We start from the raw sequence: 13,887 nt of genomic DNA, 5'->3' as shown, positions 1-13,887 counted from the left end.
CAAGGACTGATCACCCCAATCTGCAAAAGTGGAGACAAATGTGACCCCAATAACTACCATGGAATATGTGTCAAAAGCAACCTTGGGGAAATCCTCAGCATTATCATTAACAGTACATTCGTACAGTTCCTCTGTCAAACACAGTGTGTTGTGAAATCTGTGAATGTATTGTAATGTTTAAAAATGTTATAAACTGCCTTAATTTTGCTGGACCCCAGGAAGAGTGGCTGCTGCCAAAGCAGCAGCTAATGGGGGATCCATAATAAATACAAATACAAAGCAATGTACTGAGCAAAGGTCAAATTGGCTTTTTACCAAATAACCACACGATGTTATGGTTGTTGCCGCTGGGACGACATAGCATCAATATCCACTCTGAGAATTGATGGCTATGTTATCTAGCGGAAACCCAGTGAGGCCAATTTTGACTTTGTGGCTGTGGTAAAGAGTGACAACCCAACTCTGGATGCCAATGCGATAACAGTTATGGACAAGATTGAAGATAGCTGGATTCCATTTGAGCAACAATGTCTTCAGAACAGGTCCAACATTTGTTATACATGTTATAATATTCACGTTGTCAGCCAGAATGGTAGCTAACGTTAGTAATGTCAAGGTAGCTTGCTAACTAACTTTGCTAGCAGTGAATTTCACTGCCTTGTATAAGATAGCAATATGACGATAGCTTAAGTACATTCATTTTCACACTTCCGGGGAAAAAAAACAGTTTAAAAGAATGCATTTTGACTATCATAGCTCTGCATTCAAGGAAAATAACCTTGGCTTTGGCATTTATTAAATAATTTGCCCTTCTGACTCCTAGCTATACTAGCTAGCTAATAGCATTACTGGGATGGACCCATGATTCTCGAGCTATGGCTATGAAGATGTTCTACTCGACTCTTCTGCATGAAAATTCTTATTGGTTACACATAAGACCATGTAGTGAACATTACAACATAAGTGTTGTGTACATATTTTTTCTGTAGGATTCCAGTTTTGAAAAGCTGCAGACCATCCAAGGGGCACAGGCAGGGCTGCAGAATGAATTGGACAGACAAGACCTTGAAAAGGCTGCCTGACTGAAAGAGAGGCTAGCTGGGATGAAGGTTAGTAAAATTCTTCCACCCGTGGTACTGTTTACCCGTTTCACAACATTATAATCATATCACACAACATTTGGCTGCATTTTGTAATTTCATGTTGCTTTTTTTCTTATCATTACAGGCTAAATTTCAAGAGCTGTGTTTTAAAGAAAGGGGAGAGGTGCTGGAGCTGGCTGCTTCCCTTCGTTTTGGAGTGATTTTTGATAACATGGGGTACCGAGAGCTAGCCCACGGTCTCTGGACAACCTCGCTGGTGCACCTGCATAACTTTCAGGTTGACTCCTGCACCTTACAACACACAAACAGTTTCCATTTCAGCCATGCAATATTACATTTACCAAGTATGTTTACATAACAGGTTAACTTTCCACAGCTACACTGGACTTTATTTTTCATTTGGATCCCAATTAGGAAAAATACTCCATTTGGTTATATCTTTGTAAGTATTTTTTTTTTTTTAGCATTTTTCCTTCAGAAGTTTATCAGAATGTTTCCCTTACACTGTGCTTTTGTTATTTTGAGGAAGGTTACAGAGGCTTACTTGTATTCTTGTTTATCTCCCTAATAACACTATTTGACCTAATCTGTGTAATTGGACCAACTTGTTTTGTACTGTATTTACACCAGGGTACTCTATCCATCTTTCTGCATATCTACCCACCTGTAGGTCTGATAATTTGTAGTGTAAACCGTAGAGATCCAGGAAAAGAGAACAGTTTAGTAAATCATTCTAAAAACATTTTGAAAGTATAATAATGATGACTACATGGCTAGACAAAAAATGCACACATATTGTTTCTCACATAAGTTTATTGTTGCCCACACAAACTTCCCTTATTTACAGTATATGATTTATATGTTTGGTTGTAAGCCCACCTCTTTCCACAACAATTGAGTACTCTGTAGGTTTTAACACTTTCCAGGAACCACCAAGTCAGACAACATGGAAAGCTCCAGTCATTTCCAGTTCAAAGGTGTGCTTACTGCACCCTGTGTTGCGTGGTGATGTCTCCTCGAAGTTGTAGCAGCTCAGCAGTTGTTGGTGGTGGCACTTCAAGGAGTCTTGGGTAATCTGATCTCAGGATCATTCTCCTCGGTTGCCCTAATTGAGAGCCGAGTCTTCTCAACACTGCTCTCTGAAGTTCTGGCATGTCGGTGTAGTCCTTTGCAGTTTTCATTGCGTAGACACTTCACCTTTGAGACTTGTTAATGTAGAGTCTCCTTTAGCTTAAATATAATCATTTTTGGTGAGTATTTTGTCTATAGAATTAAATATCACACCTGATTAAACAAATTGTGCTGCAGTACGCTGCAAATTTTAAAGGATGAACCACTGTACACCTGGTACAAGAAAAACATAACCTCAACAAAAGCATCTGCAGCACAACTGTATCATACTGACCTAGCTGTGATGTTTTCCATTTGACTACTTTCCTTGAAGTGATCATTATACATGTTGATTAATATTTTACTGTATACAGGATTATGTAACCATTTCTGTTCATGTACATCCTCCTTTATTTTCTCTTTGGGATTTGCTATTTGATTTTTAATTACATACATTACTTTTCGCAGCTTTTCATATGGAAGATATTGAGTTTTGATAGTTTTTGTTTTTGTCATCATAAATACTGTGCAAATGATCCATGAACATACAGTTGAAGTCTGAAATTTACATTCCACAACAGCTACCTAATACACACACATTTAAAGGGATGAAATAACAATATGTGCAGTTGAAGTCGGAAGTTTACATACACTTAGGTTGGAGTCAAAAACTCGTTTTTCAACCACTCCACAAATTTCTTGTTAAAAACTATCGTTTTGGCAAGTCAGTTAGGACATCTACTTTGTGCATGACACAAGTAATTTTCCCATCAATTGTTTATAGACAGATTATTTCACTGTATCACAATTCCAGTTGGTCAGAAGTTTACATACACTAAGTTGACTGTGCCTTTAAACAGCTTGGAAAATTCTAGAAAATGATGTCATGGCTTTAGAAGATTCTGATAGGCTAATTGACATAATTTGAGTCAATTGGAGGTGTACCTGTGGATGTATTCCAAGACCTACCTTCAAACTCAGTGCCTCTGCTTGACATCATGGGAAAATCAAAAGAAATCAGCCAAGACCTCAGAAGAAAAATTGTAGACCTCCACAAGTTTGGTTCATCCTTGGGAGCAATTTCCAAACACCTGAAGGTACCCCGTTCATCTGTACAAACAATAGTATGCAAGTATAAACACCATGGGACCACGCAGCCGTCAAACTGCTGAGGAAGGAGACGTGTTCTGTCTCCTAGAGATGAACGTACTTTGGTGCGAAAAGTGCAAATCGATCCCAGGACAACAGCAAAGGACCTTGTGAAGATGCTGGAGGAAACCGGTACAAAGGTATCCATATACACAGTAAAACGAGTCCTATATCGACATAACCTGAAAGGCCGCTCAGCAAGGAAGAAGCCACTACTCCAAAACCCGCAATAAAAAAGCCAGACTACGGTTTGCAACTGCACATGGGGACAAAGATCATACTTTTTGGAGAAATATGCTCTGGTCTGATGAAACAAAAATAGAACTGTTTGGCCATAATGACCATCGTTATGTTTGTAGGAAAAAGGGGGAGGCTTGCAAGCCGAAGAACACCATCCCAACCGTGAAGCACAGGGGTAGCAGCATCATGTTGTTGGGGTGCTTTGCTGCAGGAGGGACTGGTGCACTTCACAAAATAGATGGCATCATGAGGCAGATAAATGATGTGGATATATTGAAGCAACATCTCAAGACATAAGTCAGGAAGTTAAAGCTTGGTCGCAAATGGGTCTTCCAAATGGACAATGACCACAAGCATACTTCCAAAGTTGGGGCAAAATGGCTTAAGAACAACAAAGTCAAGGTATTGGAGTGGCCATCAAAAAGCCCTGACCTCAATCCTATAGAAAATGTGTGTGCAGAACTGAAAAACTGTGTGCTAGCAAGGAGACCTACAAACCTGACTCAGTTACATCAGCTCGGTCAGGAGGAATGGGCCAAAATTCACCCAACTTATTGTGGGAAGCTTATAGAAGGATACCTGAAATGTTTGACCCAAGTTAAACAATTTAAAGATAATGCTACCAAATACTAATTGACTGTATGTAAACTTCTGACCCACTGGGAATGTGATGAAAGAAATAAAAGCTGAAATTAATCATTCTCACTACTATTATTCTGACATTTCACATTCTTAAAATAAAGTGGTGATCCTAACTGACCTAAAACGGAATTTTTACTAGGATTAAATGTCAGGAATTGTGAAAAACTGAGTTTAAATGTAGTTGGCTAAGGTGTATGTAAACTTCCGACTTCAACTTTAGCATAATTGTAATTGATATGGGGAGAGATTACCTTCTCCACACCACTTAATTCTTTACCATAGTTAATGATCTTGTGTTCTTAAATGGGGTTAGAGTTAGGCTTATATTAGGTGTATAAATCCATGTTTTCTACTAAACTAAAAGCTGATATCTCACACTCACTGGGCATAAACCATGAGACATACAGCAAGAATCGCCAGAGCAGAGTAAGAAAGTAGCATTTTCTAAACAAATGTTGTGTTCTGCTCTGTGCACGCACGCGTGCTTGCACATACACACGTAATTACCCAGCAGAAAGGTTAATCTACCAGATCAGGGCAACGTGGATTAAAAGATGAGAGTGCTTAATCAAAGACTGCACTCTCCCTAATTACACATTGCATTTCCTGCCACAATGAACATAATTAAACTACTTAAAATAGAGGTGGAGCCCCCAGGTAAGCACATTATCCCCCTGCACTTGTGCCCCCCACACACGCAAACACACATACATTCACACACACACACACACACACACACACACTCACAGAGACATGCACACACAGTACACAGACACACAACATATCTGTGTGAGAAGATACATTTAAAACCTCTGTGTCATGAAAATCACAAGGCTGTGATTTAAGTCACTCTGTGAGCACTGATTAATTGGGGACAAGAACATGCAATGTCCCTGAAATAAGAAACTCTTCAGGAGAATATTTATACTAAAACAACCTGGTGTTTGACAAACAACCTAGACTTCAGTTTTTTATTTTCAGACACCATGCCTCTAAAGTGTATTCCCAAACACCATGACAACCTGTGAACACTACCACTGCACTGTACGTGTGAAACATCTTCGATGTCTAGACCAGACCCCCTCCGGTGAAGGAAAGAAGAGACGACGCTTCAGCCTCAGATCAAATATCCATGTAGTGAAGGATGTTCCTTCATAAATACAAATGGGCCCCATCTGGCTGGGGCTGGCTAGGGCCAGGACTAGAGGCAGCAGGGCCCCGATGGTGGATGCAGCCCAGTTACTGATCCTCTGCCCAGGAGGAGAAGGGAGAGGGGGGAGGACAGTGAGGAAATGGTGGGTAGGGATGGAGGGGTAGGTAGGGGCCATACACAAAGGAAAACAATGCTCCTGTACGCCACTCACACACACACGTCTGATCATGAAGACGTCTGAAGAACATGATCTGCCCGTGCCTGTTGTGTTTGTGTCTAGTGTGTGTGTGTGTCAGGCCATCACAGGGCCACGGGACAGGGTGTCGGCTGACACCCAGTCACCCCGTCCTCACCTGGCCCAACGCGTGCCCCACACTGTTGCATCACCAGGACACAGCGAACTGCATGGTACCTTAAACAGACCAATCAGACCTATTGCGGATATCTGATCGTCAAGGATCAAGTAATGCAGAGTCCCTTCTCAAAGTCGGTAAATCTATTGAATCCTTTGGTCCTGTGCGGCTTAGTAAGTAGAGCATGGCACTTGCAATGCTAGGGTCGTGGGTTTGAATCCCGCTGGGGCCACCCATAGAAAAATATAAGCACACAGTTGTTGTAAGTAAGCTAAGTAAGCTAAATACTGTATACCGCACATTAAATGTATTTAACCTTTATTTAACAAGGCAAGTCAGTTAAGAACAAAATCTTATTCACAATGACGGCCTACCAGGGAACAGTGGGTTAACTGCCTTGTTCAGGGGTAGAACATCAGATTTTTACCTTGTCAGCTCGGGGATTCGATTGAGCAACCTTTCAGTTACTGGCCTAACGCTCTAACCACTAGGCTACCTGCCACCCAAAAGAAAGAAGGATTTCAAATAGTATGGCTCTTTAGATACAGATAAAAAGATGCACACAATGTAGCCTACCCATAAACATTCAGCTTTCATGACATTAAGGTAATGTACAGTAAAGTGCAATACTATAATCATACACATTTCTCACTCTCTGTGCACAAACTCAGTAGGCCTAACTAAACCTCAAGAAGGCTTACAGGGAATACATTTATAATTATTTTAAATATGCTCTTTATGCATATTTTTGTCATTCGGAGTGATTAGTATGCTCGGCCAGTACATTAAGCAGTTCAACTAATTAGACAAATTCTTCAAAAACTAATGAGACAAATTTCTTTGAGTTTGTGTGTGGTAAAAACACAGACCCTAGTGTAGTGAGGTCCTCCTACCCTTCAGCCTGTCATGCCCTCAACTCATAACAAACTGCCGATGTATCCCAAACCACACCCTCGCCCCTACCAACTAGCTCAGAGGGTCCTCCGTTGTTACATGTTGCTGACGAAACTCAGAGGGTGACTTTCAGAGAGTGGTGAGGGGATCAATAAACCCTGATACAATTCATGTACCACTTTTAAATAATACAATTAGTATGAAATTATAATGAACAAACCCCTCTGTTATTTTATAAAAGTTACAGTGCCTTCAAAAAGTATTCAGATTTTTTGTCACTGGCCTACAAACAAAACCCCATAATGTCGAAGTGGAATTATGTTTTCACAAATTAATAAAAAATGAAAAGCTGAAATGTCTTTAGTCAACATGTATTTTACCCCTTTATTATGGCACGCCTATATAAGTTCAGGAGTAAAAATGTGCTTAACGCATCACATAATAAGTTGCATGGGCTCACTCTGTTTGCAATAAAAGTGTTAAATATGATTTTTGAATGACTACCTAATCGCTGTACCCCATACGTACAATTATCTGTAAGGTCCCTCAGTCGAGCATTGAATTTCAAACCAAAGACCAGGGAGGTTTTCCAATGCTTCGCAAAGAAGGGATCTATTGGTAGATGGGTAATGGGTATGCTTGTAATCGTTAAGGACTGGGGAGCTTTTCAGGATAAAACATAAACGGAATGGAGCTAAGAACAGGCAAAATCCTACAGAAAAACCTAGTTCAGTCTGCTTTCCACCAGACACTGGGAGACAAAAATTACCTTTCAGCAGGACAATAATCTAAAGCACAGGGCCAAATGGTCACTGGAGTTGCTTACCAAGAAGACAGTGAATGTTCCTGAGTGGCGTAGTTACAGGTTTGACTTAAATCTGCTTGAAAATCTATGTCAAAACCTGAAAATGATTGTCCCCCTCCACCTCTCTCTCCAACCTCCGCCTCTCTCCCTCACCCTCTATATCTCTCTCTCTCTCCCTCCCTCACCCTCTCTCCTCTCCAAAGCTACCAGAGCTCTTCTCTGAGTGTGATTATGGAGCAATGAAATTCTAAACTATAGAAAGGGTCAGAACAGAGAACTGTATTCATCACACAAACTGCCAGGCAATTTACCCTCAGTAAACAGGCTTAACGAAAGATCCACACAAAGGAGAGGGAGAGGAGGAGAGGAGAAATGGAGTGATAAATAAAGGATGTCGGGGAGAGATGGGAGAGGGAGATAACACGCATACTATGGTGAATGACGGACATAGTAGAGACCAATCTGCATTTACTGAGTCATCTCCGTAGCCTTTATTTCTTTGTGTTTGTAGACACACTTGGGCAAAATAAAAAAATATATATTAATGTACAAATATTTACAGTATATAAAGCAACTGAATCCAATATATACTGAACAAAAATATGAAAGCAACATGCAACAATTTCAAAGATTTTACTGAGTTACAGTTCATATAAGGAAATCCGTCAATTGAAAATGAATTAATTAGACCCTAATCTATGGATTTCAGATGACTGGGAATACAGATATGCATCTGTTGGTCACAAAAAAATAGGGGCGTGGATCAGAAAACCAGTCAGTATCTAGTGTGACAGCCATTTGCCTCATGCAGCTCGACATATCTCCTTCGTATTGAGTTCTAATCTACAATGTTTATTTGGTTACGCTAATTTCTGTTAATGCATTCAATATATTAGTATTACAGTCTTATTGTTGTCATTGTAGGAATGGAAACATTGTTTGCAGTGCGCACAACCATAGTCTACACTTGTGAGAAAAAAGTTTTGGTTAATGATGGAGCGCTCCAGTCAATATTGAGTAAGGACATGCACCTGATTACGCATAGAAGTAGGCCTAGACTACCTGGCCTGCAAGCATATGTAGGCTTATGAAAGGGGATCTGATACTATTTCTGATTGTCTTAAGTCACCATCACCAGCTTCTCAAAGTAATGTTTTCTTCGCCTCAAACAGTAAGTAAACAGTCTGTTTTAACATCCATTGAGAATGACAATGTTGAGGAACAACAAGTTCCTCAACGTAGCCTATTTAAAAAATCTTTCCTGTTGTCTCCCTTTTGATAACAACTCAGCATGAAAGGGGAAAAAATGTCATGCTCTGATCAGGTTGATAATGTCATAAAATAGGCCTACCTGATTATTTCTTATCCCTTGCGCAAATAGCCAACAGAATATTTTATACTAGAAATCGACCGATTATGATTTTTCAACGCCGATACCGGTACCGATTATTGGGGGGCCAAAACCGATACCGATTAATCTGCAGATATTTTTTGTATTATTATTTATTTGTAATAATGACAATTACAACAATACTGAATGAACACTTATTTTAACTTAATACATCAATAAAATCAATTTAGCCTCAAATAAATAATGAAACATGTTCAATTTGGTTTAAATAACGCAAAAACAAAGTGTTGAAGAAGAAAGTAAAAGTGCAATATGTGCCATGTAAAAAAGCTAATGTTTAAGTTCCTTGCTCAGAACATGAGAACATATGAAAGCTGCTGGTTCCTTTTAACATGAGTCTTCAATATTCCCAGGTAAGATGATTTAGGTTGTAGATATTATAGGAATTATAAGACTATTTCTCTCTATACGATTTGTATTTCATATACCTTTGACTATTGGATGTTCTTATAGGCACTTTAGTCTTGCCAGTGTAACAGTATAGCTTCCGTCCCTCTCCTCGCTCCTACCTGGGCTTGAACCAGGAACACATCGACAACAGCCACCCTCGAAGCAGCGTTACCCACGTAGAGGAAGGGGAAACAACTACTCCAAGTCTCAGAGCGAGTGACGTTTGAAACGCTATTAGTGCGCACCCCGCTAACTAGCTAGCCATTTCACATGGGTTACACCAGCCTAATCTCGGGAGTTGACAGGCTTGAAGTCATAAACAGCGCAATGCTTCAAGCATTGCGAAGAGCTGCTTGCAAAACGCACGAAAGTGCTATTTTGAATGAATGCTTACGAGCCTGCTGCTGCCTACCACCGCTCAGTCAGACTGCTCTATCAAATCATAGACTTAATTATAACATAATAACACACAGAAATACGAGCCTTAGGTCATTAATATGGTCGAATCCGGAAACTATCATCTCGAAAACAAAATGTTATTCCTGTTAAATTGCACAATCTTCAATGTTATGTCATAATTACGTAAAATTCTGACTCTGCGTGCAATGAACGCAAAATGACACAATTTCACCTGGTTAATATTGCCTGCTAACCTGGATTTCTTTTAGCTAAATATGCAGGTTTAAAAATATATACTTCTGTGTATTGATTTTAAGAAAGGCATTGATGTTTATGGTTGGGTACAGTCGTGCAACGATTGTGCTTTTTTTGCAAATGCGCTTTTGTTAAATCATCCCCCGTTTGGCGAAGTCGGCTGTATTTGTTAGGAAGAAATAGTCTTCACAGGCGGCCCAAACTGCTGCATATACCCTGACTCTGTTTGCAAGAGAAGTGACACACTTTCCCTAGTTAAAAGAAATTCATGTTAGCAGGCAATATTAACTAAATATGCAGGTTTAAAAATATATACTTGTGTATTGATTTTAAGAAAGGCATTGATGTTTATGGTTGGAGTAACGTGTACCTAAGCGATTATATGCAACGCAGGACAGGCTAGATAAACTAGTAATATAATCAACCATGTGGAGTTAACTAGTGATTATGATTGATTGTTTTTTATAAGATAAGTTTAATGCTAGCTAGCAACTTACCTTAGCTTCTTACTGCATTCGCGTAACCTTGTGGAGTGCAATGTAAAGCAGGTGGTTAGAGCGTTGGACTAGTTAACCGTAAGGTTGCAAGATTGAATCCCTGAGCTGACAAGGTAAAAATCTGTCGTTCTGCCCCTGAACAAGGCAGTTAACCCACCGTTCCTAGGCCGTCATTGAAAATAAGAATGTGTTCTTAACTGATTTGCCTAGTTAAACAAAGGTCTAAAAAATAAATAAAAATATATATGTATATATTTTTTTTAATCTGCCAAATCGGCGTCCAAAAATACCGATTTCCGATTGTTATGAAAACTTGAAATCGGCCCTAATTAATCGGCCATTCCAATTAATCAGTCGACCTCTATTTTATACATTGTTGCAATTTTGTCCACACCAGCTTCTGGGCCTGACCAAGTTAACAGTTGCAGGCCAATTGCATATTCCCTCAAAACTTCAGACATCTTTCACATTGTGTTGTGTGTCAAAACTGCACATTGTAGAGTGGCCTGGCATTGTCCTTAACACAATGTGCACCTGTGTCATGGTCATGCTGTTTAATCAGCCTCTTGTTTTGCCACACCTGTAAAGTGGATGGATTATCTTGGCAAAGGACAAATGTTCACTAACAGGGATGTAAATAAATTTGTGCACAACATTTTAGAGAAATAAGCCTTTTGTGCGTATGGAACATTTCTTGGATCTTTTATTTCAGCTCAATTTAAAATGGATTCAATTCAGATTTTGTGTCACTGGCATAATGTCAAAAAATGAAAAGCTGAAATGTCTTGAGTCAATAAGTATTCAACCCCTTTGTAATGGCAAGTCTAAAAACGTTCAGGAGTAAAAACTTGCTTAACAAATCAGATAATAAATTGCATGGACTCAGTGGTGGCTCCTCAGAGGAGGAAGGGGAGGACCATCCTCCTCAGTGAATTTCATAAAAATGTACATTTTAAAACATTTAAAAAGTTATCCTTTTTAGATAAAACTATGCTAAATATAACCACGTCACAAAATAATTGATTAAAGCAACTATCATGCAAATGTCTACAGTAGCCTCAAAAGCACTCAGTAGGGTAGCGCCATGGTGTAGCCAGAGGACAGCTAGCTTCCGTCCTCCTCTGAGTACATTGACTTCAATACAAAACCTAGGAGGCTCTTGGTTCTCACCCCTAACATAGACTTACACAGTAATTATGACAACTTCCGGAGGACGTCCTCCAACCTATCAGAGCTCTTGCTGCATTAACTGACATGTTGTCCACCCAATCAAAGGATCAGAGAATTAACTGAAAGCATAAGCTGAAAGCATAAGCTACAGCTAGCTGGCACTGCAGTGCATAACATGGGGTGAGTAGTTGACTCAAAGAGAGAGAAGGAAAATAGTTAAACAAATTAATTTCTTCCTAAATGAAGGAGAAGCAAGAGAGAAATATAGAGACGGAGATGTTTTTCACTTTCAGTTTCACTTACTTAGCTAGCAAATGTAGCTCGTTAGTTTAGCTAGCTGCATTTGCTCAAACAGAGTGATGCTATGTTAGCTAGCTGGCTATGACCATCCAACACAACACTGGAACTCTTCCAAGTCAAGGTAAGCTTTTGGTTTGACTAATTTATTGCCACAGGGGCCCGCCAGTACACTGTAAGTGTAGCGGGTTTACTAACGCGTTAGTTCTATTAGCTATGCTGACTATGACGTTACTTTAGCTAATATGGTGACAATGATGTAGTCTGTGTGTAGCGGTTATGACATGGTTTGGCTTGGAAAGGTTTTTTCGCCTGGTCACATACAGCTGATGTGTTGTGCATTGAAGTGCTAGGAAACTGTGGACTGTGTTTATGCGTGTATTCAGTCCACCGATTCTGCTGAATAAAAGTTTCTTAAACAGAAGCAAACAAAACGGGGATAAACATATCTAAATTTGTCCAATAGAAACTCTCATTTGCAACTGTTGGACTAATGATTACACCCAATGTCAGCTAGATGCAGGCAAGAGTGTGCAAGGCGGTATTGAATGTCACTGTCTGTCCATGTGTCACTCTCTGTCACATCAAATTTGTCTCTCGACCTGTGTGCACATACGTTGTAAACTTTCATTCATAGGCAAGGTTGTAGAAACCTCATGATGGGAATAGGGAAAATTCTAGTATCATGTAGTAGCCTAAACCTATCACTGTTACATTTACCTGGGTGAATGGAATATGAATGACAGTCATCCAATAAGGCCATGCTCATGAAAAAAATGGTCCTCCCTCATCTGAAAAGGCACTGACCACCACCTGTGTGCAATAACAGTGTTTAACATGATTTTTGAATGACTACCTCATCTCTGTACCCAACACATACAGATAATTGTAAGGTCCCTCAGTCGAGCAGTGAGATTCAACCACAAAGACCAGGGAGATTTTCCAATGGCTCACAAAGAAGGACACCTATTGGCAGATGGGTAAAAAAAAGAGCATAGTGAAGTTACTAATTACACTTTGGATGGTGTATCAATACACCCAGTCACTACAAAGATACAGGCGTCCTTCCTAACTCAGTTGCCAGAGAAACCACTCAAGGATTTCCCCATGGTGGCTTTAAAACAGTTACAGAGTTTAATGGCTTTGATAGGAGACACCTGAGGATGGATCAACAACATTGTAGTTACTCCAGAATAGTAACCTAATTGACAGAGTGAAAACTGCAAAAAATGGTGCAAAGAAATTAACTTTTTTGTCCAAAATACAAAGCGTTACTGTCTGTTTGGGGCAAATCCAACACAACACATCACTGAGTGAGTACCACTAGTCATATTTTAAAGCATGGTGGTGGCTGCATCATGTTATGGGTATGCTTGTCATTTGGCAAGGACTAGGGAGTTTTTTAGAATAAAAAGAAACGGAAAAGGGCCCACCTAGTGGCGCAGTGGTCTAAGGCACTACATCGCAGTGCTAGAGGCGTCACTACAGATCCGGGGTTCGATCCTGGGCTGTGTCGCAGCCGGCCGCGACCGGGAGACCCATGAGGAGGCACGCAATTGGCCCAGAGTCTCCGGGTTTTTGGAGGCTTTGGCCGGCTAGTATGTCCTTGTCCCATTGCCCTCTAGTGACTCCTAGTGGTGGCCGAGTGCATGCACGCTGACTTCGGTCACCAGCTGGACGGTGTTTCCTCCGACACATTGGTGCTGCTGGCTTCTGGGTTAAGCGAGCAGTGGTGGGGTCGTGTTTCGGAGGACGCATGGCTCTCGACCTTCACCTCTCCCGAGTCCGTACGGGAGTTGTGGCGGAAGAATCAGAATTAGTTGGGTAACATATATAATTAAGATGTCTTATCTGCATAATATGCTTAAGTGATATGCTTGTTATTAGAATGTATCCCTTCGGACTCTGATGTTGGCAGTTGCACTTCTTCCCTCAGCTGGGGCTCAGTCACCTGGGGCCCAGAGAGGGGAGAGGTCAGATGTCCCTGGTGCTATGCAGAATAACAGAAAGGGAAGAGGA

General features: G+C 40.4%; 1 protein-coding gene and 1 long non-coding RNA gene across 4 annotated transcripts in view; one reads left to right on the top strand and one right to left on the bottom strand.

Moving 5' to 3' along the window:
* LOC106579432 (cadherin-23) overlaps positions 1–13,887 on the bottom strand; it is a 706,260-nt gene that overhangs the window by 599,848 nt on the left and 92,525 nt on the right. The window lies entirely within an intron of this gene.
* Positions 360–2,757, top strand: LOC106579435 (uncharacterized). The gene is made up of 3 exons (XR_001322653.2): positions 360–542; positions 990–1,109; positions 1,228–2,757. It is a non-coding gene; the product is annotated as an uncharacterized lncRNA (long non-coding RNA).

This window comes from Salmo salar, chromosome ssa19, assembly GCF_905237065.1.
Source record: "Salmo salar chromosome ssa19, Ssal_v3.1, whole genome shotgun sequence".
Taxonomy (NCBI): domain Eukaryota; kingdom Metazoa; phylum Chordata; class Actinopteri; order Salmoniformes; family Salmonidae; genus Salmo; species Salmo salar.
Note: the sequence above shows the minus strand (reverse complement) of the source record. Positions and strands in the feature narration are given on the sequence as shown.